We start from the raw sequence: 15,531 nt of genomic DNA on the forward strand, positions 1-15,531 counted from the left end.
CTGTTAATGAGTATATCAACACGGCATGAAAGCACACATAAATGGCAAATGGATACAATCCCTTATAATACCTTAATCAGAACTTTACAAATGCAGATTAGCTGCTCATAATAAAGCCTCACTGGGAGGCAATTTGGATTTTTTTTGGATTAATATTAGACATTTAAAATGTAATTTTCTGTTAAATATTAATTGACAGGTGACATTATCCGTACAATCCTTATCATTAATATTCTGAAATAAAACTTGTTCTAGCCCATGCTGCTGTCCACAGGCGGGCATCCTGCCCAGTACAATTGTTCTTATAACATTTGCATGTTCTACTGTAGACATGACCCGAACAAACTATCTGAACTGATTAAGACCATTGTTAAAGACAAATCAATTACCTAATTATCTCCAGTAGCCAGGAATTGAAAGACCAAAACTTTTTTTTATCTTCAAACACCATGTTCTATAACATATGATACCAGAATTCTGGGGAGAAGAAAAATGTTCTGGGAAAGAAATTGTCTCCAATCAAACCAAAGATATTACTAGGACATAACCCACATTGGTTACCCATCCTTTTCTCTAGCTGGTCATTAAAAAAATTAATTAAACAAAACAACAATACAATAAAGTATACATGTAAAAACGTGCTTTTACTGTATGCTGTAAATAACTGCCATTGTTCAAGGATGTGCCCATCGTCAATTAAGTTTCTTTTTTTTATAGGCACATACAGTGACACTCAATGCTATTTACATGGCTATTTACAGGACAGAACAAACATAGGTTAGAATAGTTTCTAGTTGGCATGTGCCAGTCGTGCGGCAACTGCTGAAACCGGCAAGCAAAGCTGAATCCTAACAGTGTGTGCATTACACACAGTTAGAATTCGACAAGCTACAGCATTTGCCAAAGATTTCACCAGGTGTGAAAAGTCCCTTTAAAAAAATGTACTTTTGCTGTACAACACACTAAAATTTTTGTCTCTGTAGGGAATTTAGTGCACAGTATAATAAAAACAGAGCTGCAACCAATATAAAGTCATATTAAGAAAATAATCAGCGCAAAATTTGTAACGAGGATAAAAATAAAGGGTTCATGTGATCCAAAAACTCTTCTACTTCTTATGTCCAGATTCTTTAAATAGAGAATATCCTCCTTATCATCATCATAATCATCATCAGGTAATGTATGTGAAGTATTGGGTTCCTGTGTATGGAGCAGGCTTAGGTGCTGAGCCTGCACCATAGCAAGTAGATGGCAATTATATTACACAGAGACCTTCTGCGGGTAAAAGCAACTGGAACTAGCTCCATTCACTGCTGTTCAACCATTTATTGTGAGTCGGTCAGTAATATTTGCTCTAGACTCCCAGAGGTACTGCAGGATAAGGCAGTGTAAAACATTTCCAATAATACCTGTTATGTCTAAATATGGTGCTCTGTTGCTCTAAAATTCCTGTTTTATGCCTAAGAAAATTAGCTTTGCAAGTTTACTTGTGGAATTGTAACTGCACTTGCAGTCCTTGGTTCCACTCCTCTTCTAGATGCCAATGACACAATTCACTTCTGACATTGTAGATTGTGGCATTGTGACCATTATATACCGGAGCCACTGTCTTCACTAAGTGGAAGCAGCGCTAGTAGGGAGAAGTAAAAAGGAGCCGAAGACTGCAAGTGCACGAATACACCCAACTGTGCACTTGAAAAGCTAATTTTATTATGAATAAAATATCCCATTTTCTTTTAGTCTTAAATTAAACCATTCATTTTACCATACATTGTATAAAATACATAAAATAGAAACATTTCCAAGTGAGATGACATGGTAAAAAAAGTGCAATTCCACAATCTATTTTGGGGTTTGCTTTATGGGTGTTGTTTTTACAGCATTTACTGTATGCTAAAAATCATGACACTACAGAAAAGAACAATTAAAGAAAATCCTACCTTGCATTGTTTTTCTATTTAAGTGCTAAAAAAACTTTTTTTTTACATTTTTTACTATATTTTTTAGTTACCTTAGGAGATTTCAACACCAAGGGGACCAGATCTTTTGAAAACTCGAGTGCTTTTTGTCTTCTAAGTGCTTATAGTTTGCAAACAGGGTCAATTTTTTTTTTACGGATAAGGAAGGGGGGGGGTCGTTGATTTAGCTGGATGAATAGTAAAGCTGCTGTTACATGGGATGAAAAGTTGTTTTTGCTTTGGAGAAGGAAGGATGATGGCTGCCAAAAAAGTACTAATGGAGTGGCAAGATCATGGAGGTTCCCGCAGATTTCTATAAAAGTGCCCTATGTTACAAAACCCACATAACACTACGTGGCAGAAACCCAAAAACGTATTATTCCCTTCAAAAAGATACAATATTTTTGGACAAAAGTGGTGCCCTTATCCTCTGGTCCCCATAGCGGCTTCCATCTCCACATCTATGGCTGCTACGGCTATAGTTATGGACAATAGTAATCAGAGCGGGCGCAGCCGGCAGGGGGGCTCAGTCGGGCCGCCTAATGCAGCGATCCGAAGTGTCTCTCCCGGCAGCTGCATTCTGCCGCCCCCCCCCCTGACTGGGAGTTGGCACTTCTGTGAGCCAGCTGTCAATCTGACAGGCAGTTCACAGAACGTGTAGCGCACTGGCTCCCAGTGATTGTACTCGCATCTTTCAGACGCGAGTACAATTGAAGCTCTGACCTTTGGGTTAGAGCGACGCCAGCAGCTTGATCAGGTCATGTGATCACGCTGCTGACGTCATTCATCAGCGCCCAGAAGCGCCAAGAGCATCAGTGGTAAGTGCTCCACACTAAAGCTAAAAACACCGAAGATTACATGTAACGGTGGGGAGATTTTGTGTGTGGTCGGGTATTTACTGTGGGGAGGTATGTACTCTGTGTGTGGGGGAGTACTTACTGTGGGGGGTATATACTCTGTGTTGGGGGTATTTACTGGGGGGTATATACTCTGCGTTTGTAGGAGTATTTACTGTGGGGGGTATATATTCTGTGCGTGGGGGGTATTTACTGGGGTGTATATACTCTGTGTATGGGGGGTATTTACTGTGTGTGTTGGGGTATATACTCTGTGTGGGGGTGTTAACTGTGTTTGTGAAGGGTATATACTCTGTGTGGGGGTATTTACTGTGTGTGGGTGTATTTACTGTGTGTGGGGGTATTTACTGCGTGTGGGGGGTATTTACTGTGTGTGGGGGATATTTACTGTGCGTGGGAGTATTTACTGTGTTTGTGGGGGGGTAGTTATTCTGTTTTTGGGGTATTTACTGTGTGTGGGTGGTATTTACTTTGTGTGGGGGTGCATTTACTGTGTGTGCGGCGAGGTATTTACTGTGTGGGGGGGCATTTACTGTGTGTGTGGTGGGGGGTATTAACTGTGTGGGGGTATTCACTGTGTGTGTAGGGAGTATTTACTGTGTGTTGGAGTATTTAATGTGTGTGGGGTATTTACTGTGTGTGTGGTGGGGGTATTTAGTGTAACAGGGCTGAGGGAGATTTACTGTGTAGGGGAGATTTAGTGTAACGGGGGGGAAGATTTGAGGATACAAGTTTGGGGAGCAAGGAGACACAGTAGGTGCTGACACAGTATGGTGAGTAAGGGGATGGGTGCGGACACAGTATGAGGAGCGAGGATGATGGGATGTGTGAGGAGGCAGTTTGGAAAGTGAGAGGGTAAATGTACTAGGAGGGAGGGGAAAATGTGTGAGAAGACTATTGAAGGGAATAGCGTGAGGAAACAGTATGAGGAAAGAAAAGTATGAGTGGGCACAGAATGAAGACTGAGTAGTGTGTGTGTGTGTGTGTGTGTGTTAGGGGGTAGAATGGGGTAGCAATGTAAGGGCACAGCTAGGAAGGGATAGTATGCTAAGGAGGGGAAGTGTGATGAGGGGGCACAGTATAGACTGGGCCCTATAGGGGGGCAAATACCATAAGAGGGACAGTTTAGGGATCATATTTTGTGCAGGGAATATAGTGAGGGGCAATTATTTATTCAGGGGCATTATAATAACTCTGCTAACTTTAAGGGCATCGTGTCGGGATGTGCTACAGAAGAACGGAGAAGATGGAAGTCTTCAGAGATGAGCTGTGGATGAGAAAACTCATCATGGAGTCTGGAGAAGATGAAGAAGAAAAGAAAGAGAAAAACTCAAGAGACAACATCATCTATAAGGTACCTGGATGTAAATGTATTTTGTGATACTGAATAATTGTCATATTTTTATTTATGGTAGGAACATTAAAGGGGTTGTTCAAATTTGTGCTGAGTCTGCAGTCATTCTAAATGACTGCAGACTTCTAAATTCTCACAGTGCACACTGCAAGCAGCCAGGATTTTCTGGTGCCGGCGATTTGCATACATGCGGTCACATGCTGACTAGACATGTGTGGCCTCACTCTATGAAAATGAATTGAGTGGGACCGGACACGTCTAGTCGGAATGTGGCCAGAAGTGTACAAATCACATATTGGGGCAGGGGAGAATCCTAAAAGTGTGCAGTGCATGCGTTGTGAGAATTCAGAAGCCTGCAGTCACCTAGAGTGACTGCAGACTTTCATCTCCAACCTGGACGAGCCCTTTAATTATAAAATGAAGCCCTGTAGCCAATCCTAACAGCGTGCAATATCCTCACTGTCAGGATTCAGCTCTGCTTGCTGGTTCCAGCAGTCATCACATGGCCACTTCACTCATATTCATAGTCACGTGACAACGAGCTTCTCTTCCTGCTTCTCTGTTTTTTACTGAACATTGAGAGAATTAGGGAGGGCAGCTCATCGGCACGTGATTAAGTGTGCAAATCGCATATGTGCGGGGGGGCAAACTGAATTCTTGCCACGGGTGCCAGAAGACCTAGATACACCTCTGATAGTATGTGCATATATTTACACTTCCCTATGGACACTTTATGTTCCAAATTCTAGATAACAGGGATGGGGGGGTGTACCGAAAATCATTTCTGCCCTCTTCAAGGTATTTAGATACAGGGTTGTTGCAGCAAACAAAATATTTTCCCTTGACAAAATTGTATATTAGCACATATACAGTACTTATGGGTGCAATACAGATTTATTAATGATAGTATGAATAATAATAACATTACTATAAATTATACATAAGACACTGCTCTGAAAGCTACGACTAGACAATTCCCTATAAATATATTGAAGATTTCCTATAACCACAAGAAAGTTCAGGTTTCAATAACAGGTTTCTAGTCATTGTGGTAATAGGAAATCTATATTTTTTAAATAACTTTTATTAATTTTCAATTTTATGCAGATTGTACATGCAGAGTAAATGGATTTTAGCTGCTAGTAATGGAAATGGAGACTGTAACTCCAGGGTACGAGATGTGTCTGACATATCAATGCTTCAGCGGTTTTTAGAATGTTTGCCATTAAAATATCCCTCCAGACAAAACTGATACGTTGTATTATACCTGCTGCAGGGTCTGAGGGGCATTATCTCTGCTTAATAACCTAGAATACATTTTCCTTTTAAAAATCTGTTATTGGATAATTATTAAACAAAAAACATTTGCATCCTGAAAATGTTTCATTGATCCTTACTGCTTACCACAGTAGTTGCATAGTTGCATAGTACGGTTGAAAAAAAGACACAGATCGATCCATCAAGTTTAACCAAGGGATGAGAAAGGAAAAAGGAAATGGAGTATAAGTATCCTGACTCCATAACTAGGCAGGGAGCTTTTAAGAGGAAGAGAAAGAAGCATGCCAAACAAAGGATCACCAATATAACAATATCAGTTTATTAAGGCTATGTTCACACGTTGCATTTTTGCTGCGTTTTTTGTTGCTTTTTTATACAAATTCATGTAAATTAAAAGCTGTATTTACAATACCAGCAGAAGCTATGAGATTTCAGAAATTTCATACACATGCTGTGGTTTTATTCTTCACCGAATTGCAAAACTGGTGCGTTTTTAAAAACTGCAGCATGTCACTTCTTTCAGTCTTTTTTTATCTATAGAAAGCAATGAGTAAGTGCAAAAACGCAGCAAAAACACAGGTTTGCTGCTTTTTTAGTGAAAAAGCCGGTACAGCAGTATGTGAAACACATTTATTTTTTGTAATTTTCCCAAGTTTAAACCATAACGTCTTGATCACCTGAGATGGCAGTTAGGATTAGTATAGTTTATAGTTTAATTAAATTAGTGATGCGTGTAAAAAGTAAACATTGGCTGACCAAGGTGTCAGATTGAACAATACCTGTGGTCCACCAAGGTGTGTGATTGAACAATACCTGAGCAACTCAAGGGCTGGCCAAAGTGAGAAAGTAAACAGTGTCCTGCAAACTCAATGCTCTGCCAGTGTGTTAGGTAAACTATTCCTGACCAATTCACCTCCCCCCCACTGTTACATTTGTAATGTGTATTTTTTCATGAATATGTGTCTTGCATTGCTGACCTGTGTTCATACTTCTATGATGGAAGCAAAGCTGAACTTTGGGATCCTGAAACACGCAGCAAAACCTGCTTTTTGTAAGCTGCTTCTTTACAGCCAGGAGAGCAGGTCTTGCCTGCAGCAAAAATGCAACATGTGAACATAGCCTAAAAGAATATAAAACAAAAAGCAAACAGAAACACATGCAGATTAAAAACTATTTAAAAATTCTACGCAGCACCAATAAATACTAATAATGCAGAGAAAATGTCGGCAAATAATACTAAAAGAGAATTAGTACAATCACATAATGAGAGTTACGGATACCTGCAAAAATGCTCTATAAAAGGATTGGTATTAGACACCTTCCTAAAATAGAATATAGAATACATTAGCAATGGTAGTCAAATACAGAGGAACGTACTGATGCCAAAAAAACACCATTTCCCTCAAACTGCAGTCAAACCTGGCTGCACCAAAATAGTCTGAACCTCCCAAAATAGAAAATTCAGTATATGGACAATAGTGATCACATACAAAGGAGTGTACTGGTGAAAAGAGCACTAAAAGGAGTGTACTGGGGAAAAGAGCACCAATTCCCAGAAACCACAGTAAAACCTGACTATATCAAGGTGAAGGATAAGTAGAGGCCATGCAGATAGGCAAACAATGGAACCCTTCAAATATGAGAGACCTGGAGCAGTTTCCAAAAGAAGAGTGCTCCAAATTCCAGCTGAGAGGTGTAAGAAGCTTGTTGATGGTTATAGGAAGCGATTGATTGCAGTTATTTAGGCCAAAGGTTGTGCAACCAAATATTAAACTGAGGGTGCCAGCAATTTTGTCTGGCCAATTTTTGGGGTTTTGTGTAAAATTTTGTCCAATTTGTCTTTTTTTCTGTTTTTTTGTGTTGCTTCAATACACACAAAGGAAATAAACATGTGTATAACAAAAAATTTTGGGGAGAAATATTTCATTCTCTGGAAAAATTTGAAGAATCAGCAGTCGATCACCGATCTGGTACTGATGAACTATCCAAAGCATAGATATAATAAAGGAAGTACGGCACTCCGTCAATTTATAAGTGAAAGGGTACTGACCCTTTAAAATATATAAACAGAAATAAGGCACTCAGGTATAGCTGAAATTTTTTCGCATTGTAATCTTTTACATTTTCTCTATGTCAATCAAACAGGTTTAGATGCAAAGTACTAAGCTTGCGAATTACATGAATTGAAAGAGCCGCACAATTATTCATCTTATGCTGTATTGCATTTTTTTTTTCTTGTTATTGCATATTAATTTTCTTATGTATACCTTGTTTTTATAGTTTATATCTGATGAAGGTCAGTGAGACCTTTGAGATTTGAGGTGGTTATTCCTATAGTAGTACTTCATAGAAATGTTTGATTAAAAAAAATTCATGGTATATCTCATTATTGCTGTTTTGTCTTATATCTTGCATGGGCCTGCATAAGGGAGGACTCAAATATATTTTTGTCCCTCAACTCTTATCTTTGGATAGTGTGGATACAGGACACCATTACTTACTTTCACTAATGGAGTTCTTTATTAGTTTTTAACCCCTTCAGGACCCAGCCTATTTTGACCCTAAAGACCTTGGCATTTTTGTCAATTCTGACCAGTGTCCCTTTACGAAGTAAAAACTCTGGAACACTTCAACGGATCCTAGCGATTCTGAGATTGTTTTTTCGTGACATATTGGGCTTCATGTTAGTATTAAATTTAGGTCGATAATATTTGCGTTTATTTGTGAAAAAATCAAAAATATTTTGCAATTTTCAAATTTTGAATTTTTATTCTACTAAACCAGAGAGTGATGTGACACAAAATAGTTAATAAATAACATTTTCCACATGTCTACTTTACATCAGCACAATTTTGGAAAAAAAAAAAATTATGGTAGGAAGTTTGAAGGGTTCAAAGTTCATCAGCAATTTATCTTTTTTCCAGCAAAATGTACAAAACCATTTTTTTAGTGACCACATCACATTTGAAGTCCCTTTGAGGGGTCTTTATGACAGAAAATACCCAAAAGTGACACCATTCCAAAAACTGCACCCCTCAAGCTACTCAAAACTACATTCAAGAAGATTATTAACCCTTCAGGTGCATCACAGGAACTAAAGCCACATGGAAGAAAAAAATGAACATTTTTATTTTTCTAACAAAAATTTTCTTTTAGCCTAAATTTTTTAATTTTCACATGGGTAACAGGATAAAATGCATCCTAAAATGTGTTGGTCAATTTCTCCTTAGTACACTGATACCTCATATGTGGTCATAAACCACTGTTTGGGCACACGGCAGGGCTCAGAAGGGAAGGAGCGCCATTTTACTTTTTGAATGGAAAATTAGCTCCAAAAGTCAAATTGCGCTCCTTCTCTTCTGAGCCCTGCCATGCGCCCAAACAGTGGTTTATGACCACATATGAGGTATCAGTGTACTCAGGAGAAATTGACCAATACATTTTAGGATGCATTTTATCCTGTTACCCATGTGAAAATTAAAAAAATTAGGCTAAAAGAAAATTTTTGTGAAAAAAAAAGTACTTTTTTGTTTTCACAGATCATTTTGTGAAGCACCTGGGGGTTCCAAGTGCTCACTATGCATCTAGATAGGTGCCTTGGGGGGTCTAGTTTCCAAAATGGGGTCACTTGTGGGGGAGCTCCACTGTTTAGGCACATTAGGGGCTCTCCAAACGCAACATGGTGTCCGCTAACAATTTGAGCCGATTTTCCATTCAATTTGTTAGCGGACACCATGTCGCGTTTGGAGAGCCGCTGTGTGGCCAAACATTGGAGCTCCCCCACAAGTGACCCCATTTTGGAAACTAGACCCCCCAAGACACCTATCTAGATGCATAGTGAGCACTTGGAACCCCCAGGTCCTTCACAAATTAATCCGTAAAAATAAAAAAGTGTTTTTTTTTTCCACTTTTTCATTTTTATGAATCAATTTGTGAAGCACCTGGGGGTTCCAAGTGCTCACTGTGCATCTAGATAGGTGCCTTGGGGGTTCTAGTTTCCAAAATGGGGTCACTTGTGGGGGAGCTCCAATGTTTGGCCACACAGCGGCTCTCCAAACGCAACATGGTGTCCGCTAACAAATTGTCGGCTCAAATTGTTAGAAGACACCATGTTGCGTTTGGAGAGCCGCTGTGTGCCCAAACATTGGAGCTCCCCCACAAGTGACCCCATTTTGGAAACTAGACCCCCCAAGGCACCTATCTAGATGCATAGTGAGCACTTGGAACCCCCAGGTCCTTCACAAATTAATCCGTAAAAATAAAAAAGTGTTTTTTTTTTCCACTTTTTCATTTTTATGAATCAATTTGTGAAGCACCTGGGGGTTTCAAGTGCTCACTATGCATCTAGATAGGTGCCTTGGGGGGTCTAGTTTCCAAAATGGGGTCACTTGTTGGGGAGCTCCAATGTTTGGGCACACAGGGACTCTCCAAACGCAACATGGTTCCAATTTGTTAGTGGACACCATTGTGTAGTGTATGTCAGGTTGGTGTGCGGTGTGGTATATTGTAGTGTATACACCACACACACACACACACACACTACAACACACACACCAACCTGACATAGCCTCCTAAGCTGAGTACGCCCTAGACTGGGATGAGTGGGACGGGCGGGACATTTTGTGTGCTGTGTGCGTGTGTAAAAAAAAAAAAAAAAAAAAATCGAAACTTTATTATAGTGTGAGTGTACGTGTGTGTGTGTGCTTGGTGTAACCTTCTGCAGTCACGTGTGGGGGCTGTCAGGCGTAGGGGGCTGTCAGGCGTAGGGGGAGGGCTGAAGAGATGGAGGAGCCAGCAGCTGCAGCAAGGGGGGTGATCACTGGGGCAGGAGCCGGCAGCAGCAAGGGGGGTGATCACTGGGGCAGGAGCCGGCAGCAGCAAGGGGGGTGATCACTGGGGCAGGAGCCGGCAGCAGCAAGGGGGGTAGGAGGCCGGCAGCATCAGGGGGGTGATTACTGGGGCAGAAAGCGGAGCAGGAGCCAGCAGCAGGGGGGTGATCACTGGGATGGGGGGGTGCACACTGGGGATGGGGAGTGAACACTGGAGACAGGTGGGGGTGAACACTGGGGACAGGGGGGGTGAACACTGGGGACAGGGGGGGTGAACACTGGGGACGGGGGGGGTGAACACTGGGGACAAGGGGGGGTGAACACTGGGTACAGGGGGGGTGAACATTGGGGACAGGGGGGTGAACACTGGGGGGGTGAACACTGGGGACAGGGGGGGTGAACACTGGGGGAGGGGTGATTATTGGGAGATGGGGGGTGATATCACTGGGACTGGGGGATGGTGGGCTTGATCACAGGAGCAGGGCATTTACACTGAGCCTGCTGCTGCTGTGATTACAGTCCACCGGCTGTCAGAAGGAGAGCAGCAGCCGGTGGATGAAGACGTGGGAGAGGGAGCAGAGGCGGAGGTCGGGGTGCAGGTATGAAAGTAAAGGGGGGGTGGAGGGGGGTCGGGGGTGGAGGGGGGGGCAGGGTGGAGTGGAGGGGGGGTCAAGGGGGAGCGGGGGCAATACTACCTGATGCAGATCAGCGGCGGCAGAAGCGATCCACGAGCTCAGCAGCAGAGGGTCCACGGGGGGGCAGCTGCAGAGGGTCCATGGGGGGAGCAGCTGCAGAGGGTCCACGGGGGGGCAGCAGCAGAGGGTCCACAGGGGGCAGCAGCAGAGGGTCCACAATGGCCGGCATCATTAAAAACTCCCTCCACATCTGATTGGGGCTAGTATCCATGTGACGCTAGCCCCCCAATCAGATCTGGGGGGAGGGGGGGGGCAGAGGTGACACTCCCCCCAGCCAATGGCTGATACTGTAAGCATCAGGCCATGCCCAGATTTAAATATTACACCAATTTTCATTGGTGAAATATTTAATTCATACCGATTGGCAGTTTCATTAAAAGTGAAAATGAAACAGCCAATCGGAGGGGTCCCAGGCACGGGGGTGTTAATCCACCCCCCGGGGGGTCGACTTCAGGATGTCCAGTTGCAGTAGCAACTGTGAAACCTGAGCGACCCCGCTCGCAGGCGCTGCAGGGGCTCTTTCCCTCCATGTCACAGACGCTGTGACATGGGTCGGGAAGGAACTGTTTTCCATGTCACAAACGGTGTGACACGGGTCGGGAAGGGGTTAAAGGGGTGTTTCAAAATAAAAATGTTCCTTCTGAATCTCTATCTATTTAATTCCATAATCTAAGCTATTTTCTAATATATTGTAATTAAAAGTTCCCTATCCTTCCCTAATTACATTATCTAAATGCTATTCAATTTATTTTTGTTACAACTTCCTTTTTGATGATCCTTCATTTAAGAATCCCAGTGCATGCTGGGATACTCAAGTGAAGGGTCATCAATGGGCAAAGGCCGTGTCTCTGTAGGTAAATTTGTAAGTTCATCATCATTTGTGAAGAACTTCTACGTACATGATGGGATGTCTGTCCTTGTGAAGTGCACTTACATAATGCTGAGCAGCCCACCTGATCTAACAATATGGGTGCCATCAATAGGCAGTAAGCCAGACACTATGCACCACATGTACCTGTGTGACTCTTACCCTATGCAAGATTCATCTGTGTGCATTTTTAAAACTAGGCAACACCTCCCCAAGAATTGGTAGGTTTGTGAGTGGTTGCTCCCCTCCTTCGTCATGGCGGTCTACTCCATCTTGCTAGTGCATTGGTAATCTAAACTGGTGTTCATTAGGCTGTTTCTTTTTCTGTGATGTTTTTATGATGGACTTAAGTCTTTGCCCACAATTGAAGATGCAATTGATCTGCTCCCTAAAACAAAGGAAATCCTGTCATGCAAGGTGTGGGAAAGACTAATTGCAACACGAAGGGAAAGGGGAAGGAAGCCCAAACACTAGGGAAAGGGGGAGTGGAGACCCCTAGGCAGATCTAATAGCACCCTACCGTCCCTATATATGTTCCACACCTATTGCCGAGCAGGATCCTAAACCCTGTATGTCCCTACAGCTTGGCCCTAGATAGGGAGGGGGAGGGGTGACCACTGGTCATTCCCCAGTATGAACTAAAGACAACAAGGTAGACAAACAAAGGGGATTAACTTAGCTTGAGCAGACACCAGAGGAGTAACGTCAACAGGCTTCCAAGGGCACCAGAGAAGAAGCCAGCCAACAGCTAGTGCTCCAAGCATGCACAAAGGTACATAGAAGTATGGAGTAAACTGAGGGTTTTTAACTCCCATGCAAGTGTGTCAATCAGCAGCAGGAGGGAGGCCGCCGCTGGGTTTTAGAGGAAGAAGGATTAAGAAGGTGTCTGAATTGCCAAGCGCAGTGACCTTCTACAGCCAGATCCAGAGCGACTGTCTATTATACCTGACACACCCATGACATGTCCTGTCTGCATCAAAGCTCAGACTTCATAAGATTATCTCCCACAGCCAGAAGATAATGATAGCATTTCCCTCTGAGGACCATGCAATGAGCTTAAAGGATCTCTATTTGTTTTCTGATGTCCCTCCTATGCAATGCAGCTTTGGTTTGCTGTGGGAGATTAAATTGGACATGTTCACAGTCCAAACCTTCTCTAATGAACAGCATTTATGATCCTCTTGGGTGTATAGCAACCCTTCACCATTCTATGGACACTGTGTTCTCAGTGGTAAAATGCTGAGACAGTTTACCACTGCGAGCACAGATTGGCACATTCCATTACCATCCCAGAAACAACAAAGGTGGGAGACATGAAAGAAGTCTCTGAAGTTTGTAGAACATCTCTTCTGTCGTGCAGGCTGTTGCTCATCTGATTCACATTGCTCAGTGCTTCATGAGGGAAGCCAACACAAAGAAGGACACTGCTGCTGGACACCGCTCACGGCGGGGAGCATACCTCCACATTCTACCAGCTGTGTTAGAACTTGTAACATTGACCATTTGGATTATTGGGTTGGTGGAAGTGTTTGCAAGTTGAAAATCCAAAGATGAGTTTCCAATGATCCTATTATTGTGGACTACAGGCCACCAAACACAAATTTGGACTTTACAGCTGTTTTAGTTTTATTGTTGCATGTTTGTTTTTTCTTTTTTGTCTTTCAGGTTTCAAGATCGGCGATGGACATCTTTGGAGGATATCACATCAAGATTGGATTATTGTGAAATCTAAAGATTTCAGATGGGGAGGGTCATGTCCCACGACTTTGGAATCGTACAGTATTGTACTGTATTGTTGTTGTTATACTGCTATGCAATCAGGTTTGCGCCTTTTAGAGGTTTGTCTTGTCTATTTCCCTGTAGCCCAGCTCTGATGTAAGTAACCCTTCCATTCTTCCTCCTGGGTAAGTATTTGTCATCCATCTTCATCTGATGTTCATCTCTTTTACATCTCTGGTTCAGAATTGTCTTTTTACCTACTGCAGTCGTTGAGCTGCTGCGGCTGCGGCTGTTGTTGTTACTATTGTACATAATAGTACATGGGGGTTATTAAGGGCGCTGGTGGGTATAGTTTAGTTTACCTGCAGCAAGTAGTAAGGGGCACCATATACCACATAAGAATAAAACCTAAATGTAAAAAACATCTACTGCGCTGGTAAACTTACTCTAAAATGACACGAGAGGGTTAATGATAAAACGAAGAATTTATTTATACAAAGAATTGTTTAAAATATATAGTTAAAATGCAGGGTTAAAATTCACAGAAGAAGTAGGGGTTCCTTGGAGAAATATGATTGGGATACCAGGTTTTCCTAGTTGGTTATTCTCGGTAGATCCGGGACGTACGAGTACCTGTGAGGGGTATATATATACTATGGTAAGCTTAGGATAAGTTGACGGATTACCTTTTTAGTATATGAAGGTTCTAATTACCTGGAGGGCAGTTAGGTGGTGGAAGAGTAATCACAGGAGTATGGACGCCTCTGGTTAGCTCTGCTGAAACGGTCAGCTGTGAGTAAAGAAGGGACTAATTATTAAGAGACAGGATGTTACCACGTTTAGAGATTAAGTTGGGTATATACCTGTTATAGTTCGGATCTTAGATAGGTGGTAAAGCCTGTTTACATCTGTTTTGGACTGGAGAGTCCCTGTCCTGGGTTTGCTTGGAGGACTATAGGGTATTATAAAGTGGGAGCTCAAGAAGATAAAACGTGTATAGATATATAGTACACACTTTTACACAGTTGAGTATCTTACCCGTAAGGAGGTAGTTGTATGGTAGTTGTATCCAATGGTGGTGGATGTAGTCACAATTTAGTCATCCAGGTCATCAAGATTATTTTTTCAACCTAGGGAAGCTATGTGTCAATAATAGTTAGTATAAAAAATCGGTATACATAGGGTAAAAAAGGAGGGTAAGATTTTCTATTATTATATGGTAAAGTTTCGTAGTACTACAGTAGGGTGAGAGGTCTTACCACTGTTGGCTCTGTATGATGGATAAAGTTCTGCTGTAGGGAAGGTCAGGTTATTGGTAAATATCCTTATCTGTAACAGGAGTTAAAAGCGCTTATAGCGCTTTGTGGCTGTTTCTTTAGGCAGTGATGGTAGCAAGCATATGTTGCTGTAAGTAGCCCAGCTTCTTTGGAAAGAGAGAGTAGATCGTGCAAAAGCCTTGTAGTCCCGGGAGTTGCGTGCTGCTGAGGTATTTACCTTGGTCGGCGTCCTGTGATAGAAGACTTGCTTCGTGGAGACGGGCCGGGTGGGTGTCGGGGCTGAGGGATGTCGGAGTCCCGGCCGGAGACTCCAGCACCTGCGTACAGCGCCCGGAGATAGAAGACGTTTATCACACTAGGACCTGCGTAGCGTAAGGTCCTGGTAGTCACGTGACTTAGAGACGGAGAGCAGGAGAGGCCAAACTTACTACGCATTTCGGATACTGCGGTATCCTTCGTCAGAGATGGTCATGATTCTCACTGCTCTCATTATATACCTGTCATAGCTGGTGGGAGGTGTTTGTAATTAATTATCATTGAAAGCAAAAAGTTCAATTCCGTTGTTAAGGCCTCTTGGCCTTAATGAGTCCATCTTGAATATCCATTCCGTTTCTGTCTTGGACATCTGTTTGATGTAGTTGCCATTCCTCCAGTTTCTTTGGACAGTCTGTATCCCTGTGATTTCTATGCCTTTTA

At 42.5% G+C, this 15,531-nt stretch overlaps 1 long non-coding RNA gene across 1 annotated transcript; it reads left to right on the forward strand.

The window, feature by feature from the left end:
• Positions 1-2,654: 2,654 nt before the first annotated feature.
• Positions 2,655-14,021, forward strand: LOC141172847 (uncharacterized). Its single transcript, XR_012252543.1, has 3 exons — positions 2,655-2,776; positions 4,024-4,169; positions 13,505-14,021. It is a non-coding gene; the product is annotated as an uncharacterized lncRNA (long non-coding RNA).
• The last annotated feature ends 1,510 nt before the right edge of the window (positions 14,022-15,531 follow it).

Source organism: Phyllobates terribilis, unplaced genomic scaffold (assembly GCF_046119375.1).
Source record: "Phyllobates terribilis strain yellow unplaced genomic scaffold, ASM4611937v1 Scaffold_1__5_contigs__length_1240528914, whole genome shotgun sequence".
NCBI classification, from domain to species: Eukaryota; Metazoa; Chordata; class Amphibia; order Anura; family Dendrobatidae; genus Phyllobates; species Phyllobates terribilis.